The sequence below is a fragment of the Psammomys obesus genome, unplaced genomic scaffold (genome assembly GCF_907164565.1).
Source record: "Psammomys obesus unplaced genomic scaffold, mPsaObe1.curated_primary_1811, whole genome shotgun sequence".
Classification (NCBI taxonomy): Eukaryota; Metazoa; Chordata; class Mammalia; order Rodentia; family Muridae; genus Psammomys; species Psammomys obesus.
Window position 1 is genome coordinate 12678201 of NW_026585504.1, and position 5240 is coordinate 12683440.

Sequence of the window (5240 nt, forward strand, 5' to 3'; positions counted from 1 at the left end):
ACACACACACACACACACACACACACACACACACACACACACACACAAATCAGTAGCCCTCCTATTTCCAAAAGACCAAAGGGCTGAGAAAGAAATTAGGCAAACAACACCCTTCACAATAGCCAGTAGTAACATAAAGCACCTTGGGGTGATGCTAACCAGGCAAGTGAAAGACCTGTTTGAAAACAAAGTCAAGTCTCTGAAGAAAGACACTGAAGAAGATATCAGAGAATAGAAAGATCTCCCCTGCCCATTGATTGGTAGGATTAACATAGTGAAAATGGCCATCCTGCCAAAAGCCATCTACAGATTCAATGTAATTCCCATCAAAATACCAACACAATTCTTTACAGAACTTGAAAGAACAATTCTTAATTTCATATGGAAAAACAAAAACCCCAGAATTTCTAAAATAATCCTGTACAACAACAAATTGTCTGGAGATATCTCCATCCCTGATCTCAAGTTGTGCTATAGAGAAATAGTAAGAAAAACTGCAATAGAAACTGGAATAGAAACAGAATGGTGGAACAATGGAATAGAATAGAAGACTCAGAAGTAAACCCACCCACCAATGGATACTTGATTTTTTTACAAAGAAGCCAAAATCATACAATGGAAAAAAAACAGTGCATCTTCAACAAATGGTGCTGGTCTAACTTGATGTCTAAATGTAGAACAATGCAAATAGATCCATATTTATCACCTGGCACAAAACTGAAGTCCAAGTGAATCAAAGACCTCAACATAAAACCAGACACAGTAATCTGTTAGAAGAAAAAGTGGAGAAGAGCCTAGAACTCATTGGCACAGGAGACAACTTCCTGACCAGAACACCTCTAAGATCAACATCAATAATGGGACCTCGTGAACCTGAAAAGCTTCTGTAAAGCAAAGGACACTGTCATCAGAACAAAATGACAGCCTACAGACTGGGAAAGGATATTCACCAACCCTTTATCTGACAGAGGGCTAGAATCCAGAATATATAAAGAACTCAAGAAGTTAAACACCAAAAAATTAATTAATTAATTAATTAATTAATTAATTAAAAATGGGGTACAGAATTAAAAAGAATTCTTTATAGAAGAATATCAAATTGCAGAGAAACACTTAAAGAAATGCTCAAAATCCTTAATCATCAGAGAAATGTAAATCAAAATGACCCTGAGATTTCACCTTACACCTTTAGAATAGCTAAGATCACAAAACTGAAGTGCAACACATGTTGGAAAGGATGTGGAGAAAGGGAAACCCTCCTCCACTGCTGGTGAGAATGTAAACTTTTACATCCACTTTGGAAATCTATCTGGAACTTTCTCAAACAATTAGGGATAGTGCTACCTCAAGATGCAGCTATACCCCTCCTAGGTATATATCCAAAATATGCTCAAGCGTACAACTAGGACATTAGTTCAACCATGTTCGTAGCAGGTTTTTTTCACAATAACCAGAACAAAGAAAAACCTAGATGTCCCTCAACTGAGGAATGGATACAAAATTGTGGTACATTTACATAATGGAATACTACCTATCAATGAAAAACAAGGAGATTATGAAAATGGTGGGAACTAGAAAAGATTATCCTGACGGAGGTATCCCAGAAGCAGAACGACACACATGGTATATAACCACTTATAAGTGGATATTAGACATATAATATAGGATAAACATTCTAAAACCTGTACACCTAAAGAAATTAAGCAAGGAGGAGGATCCTGGGTAAGATGATCAATTCTCACTACGAAAGGCAAATGAGATGGACATCAGAAGAGGGGAAAACAGAGAACAGGACAAGAACCTACCATGGAGGGCCTCTGAAAGACTACCCAGCAGTGTATCAAAGTAGAAGCTGAGACTTGTAGCCAAACTTTGGGCATAGTACAGGGAATCTCATTTTTATAAGAAGGGCAAGAGAGGAAGACCTGGAGGGAACAGGAGCTCCACAAGGAGAGCAACAGAAACAAACAATCTAAGCATAAGGGTCTTTTCTGAGACTAATACTCCAACCAAGGACCATGCTTGGAGATAATCTAGAACCCCTGCCCAGATGTATCCCATGGCAGCTCACTGCCAAGTGGGTTCCCTAGTAAGTAGAAAAGGGACTATCTTTGGCATGAATGCAGGGACTGACTCTTTGATCACCTCCCCCTGAGGCTGAAGCATCCTTACCAGGCCACAGAGAAAGACAATATTGCCAGTCCTGATTTGACCTGATAGGCTAGAGTCAGAGGGAAAGAGAGGAGGACCTCCTCTATCAGTAGACAGGTGAAGGACATAGGAGGAGATGAGGGAGGGTGGGTGGGATCGGGAGGGAATGAGGGAAAGGGTTACAGTTGGGATACAAATGAATAAACTGTAATTAGTAAAACAATATAAATTAAAAAAAAGAAGTAGGCATAAAAGAAAGTACGGTGTGAGAATGTATTTAAGATGCCTTTTTAATTTAATTTATTTATTCACTTCCTCTCCACCAGTCTCTACCCTCCTTTCTTATTTTCCTTCCCCTATTCCTCCAAAAAGGGGAGCCTCCTATCAACCCATGCTAGCACATCAAGTCTTATCAGGACTGAAGATATCCTCTTTCCTTGTGGCCTAGTGAGACAAAGCTCCACCAGGGGGAACTGATCAAAAAGTAGACAATAGATTCCATGTCAGAGACAGCACTTACTCTCCTTACTAACAAACCTACATGAAGCCTGGGCTGCCCATAAGCAACATCTATTGGGGGGGGGGGCGACTCCAGTGCATGCATGCTCCTTTGTTGGTGCTTCAGTTTCTACACGCCCCTCTGGGCCATGGTTAGTTGATTCTGTTGGTCTTCTTGTGGAGCTCCTGACACCTCCAGGCCCTGCTATCCTTCCCCCTAATTTTCCACAAGACTGCCTATGCTTTGCCAATGTTTGGCTATGAGTCTGAGCATCTGTTTCGATTAGCTGCTGAGTGGAGCCTCTCAGAGGACAGCAATGCTAGGCTCCTGTCTATGAGCATAGCAAAATATTGTTAATAGGATCAGGGGTTGGCTCTTTCTGATGGAGTGGGTCTTAGGTTGGTCCAAGCATTGGGTGGACATTCCTTCAATCTCTGCTCTATTGATTTCCCTGTATACCTTGCAGGCAGGGTAAATTTTAGGTTAAAGTTCTTGCGAATGGTCGGTGTTCCCCTGCCTCCACTAGGACTCCACTAGAAGTCATGTCTAGATAGAGGGTAGCCTCGTCCGTCTCTATGACCACTGTTATTAGGAGTCTCAGCTAGAGTCACCCCAATAACCTCCAGAATCTTCCCCTGACTTAGGTCTCCAGCTTGTCACAGAGATGCCAGAACCACAGTTTCTCTTCTCTCTGTGGGTACTCTGTCCTCGTCACTGCCCACCTTGCACTGCTCTTCCCAGGTTCTGATCACCACCTTCATTGGTCTCTGCACTCCCTCTCCTCCCTTGTTCCCTCTCCTCAACCACTTCTGCTGTCTATTCTATTTCCCCTTGTTAGTGAGATTTAAGCATCCTCCCTTAGGTCCTGTTTTAGAGTGTCAATAAAAACATAGATGGGGCCATGGCAAAAGGCAGTGCTGGAGGACAGTAGGGAGTATATTCCAGGAGGTGAGAGGGGCAGTCTACCAACCTACCTCCCTTTACAGCCAAGGAAAATATACACACACCTTCTAGTCACTGGAATACAAATGAACAGTCTTCCCCAGGTAACCTATTCCTTACCTTCATCCTCTAGAACAATAGACAACCAATCAGATGGTCCATTCCAGAGGAGACAAGAACCAAAATTGTGGAATTTTTTTGGTAAGATTATGCTTCACCATAATAATAATAAAAAAAGAAGGCTGTAAATTGAGGAGAGTATGAAAGAAGTTTGAACGAGGATAGCTGGGAGGAGGGAAAGGGAGAGAGCAAAGCTTTATACTTATATTTCATTTTAAAACACAATAGGTTCTAAAAAGATGTTTTATGTTTTTGAAGCGCATCTTCTGTCATCATTATACATTTCTTTCTCTGCTTCCTCTCACTGCTGTTGTTAGGTTATGTATAAATCATCTGTATCCATTGCGGGTCTACTCTGCCTCAAGCTCCAGGCTAGACCCTGATTGCAGAGATGAGTGAGATAACCTTTACCATTAAGAAGCTTTTAGTGTAACAACAGGTACAGAACAGTCAAGCAAGCACCTTCAACAGTGTTTGACACTTTATGAGTTCTAGTCTTTCACCCAACTCCTTCAGGAGGCCATCTAAACAGAACACCCAAGGGCAAAAGAAAGCAAATGGTGAGTGGCAAATGTTACGTTCTGCTCAGACAGAGCTATGTAGGAAAGCATGGTGCACATGAAACCTAGGGGCAGAACGCAACAGGCTTCTGTGTGATACAGAGCAGCTATCAGTGGGATGCACTCTGAGTCTTGTCGTCACAACCCTTCATAATTCCATTCAGACGCTGACTTGCCGGCACACACAGAATGAACGCACACCTGTACCAGGAACTGGGAAAATGAAACATAGCTCTCTCTACACAGGCACAGAGCTGCACCCAGTGTTCCATACTCCTGATAGGTCAGGGCAATCAGAGGACCACTTGATGAACTTGGAAGAGCCACGGCTTACCCAAAAATACTTTCTGCAAAGTCGCCATCTAACCCTTTACTCCTATTCCAGACTCATTCTTTCTTTTCAGAATATGTTGGAAGCTTATTATGGTGGCTGCTCTATATTCATCTTTGTGACCAAAATAGATACCTTTCCTTTAATATTCAGAAATAGGTCTACTAAATACCTCAGATGTCTGTACTGACATTCATTTTATTCTTAAATTTGGTGAGAAACAGAGAAAAGTGTTTTTTAAATTTTATTTATTTTTTTATTAATGACAATTTTTTTTGCTTTGTATCCCAGCTGTGGCCCCTCTTTAACCCCTCCCATTTCCACCCTCTTCTCCTCCCATACCTCTTCCCTAGTCCACTGATAGGGTAGGTTCTCCTCCCCTTCCATCTGACCCTAGCCTATCAGGTCTAGTCAGGCATGGCTGCATCGTCTTTCTCTGTGGCCTGGTAAGCCATCTTCCCCCTATATGGGGAGGTGATCGAAGAGCCAGCATGTCATGTCATGAGTTCATGTCAAAGATAGCCCCTGTATGATGATCAATCCTCATTCAGAAAGGCAAATGGGATGGACATAGGAAGAGGGAGAAAACAGAAAAGGACAGGAGCCTACCACAGATGGCCTCTGAAAGACTCTACCC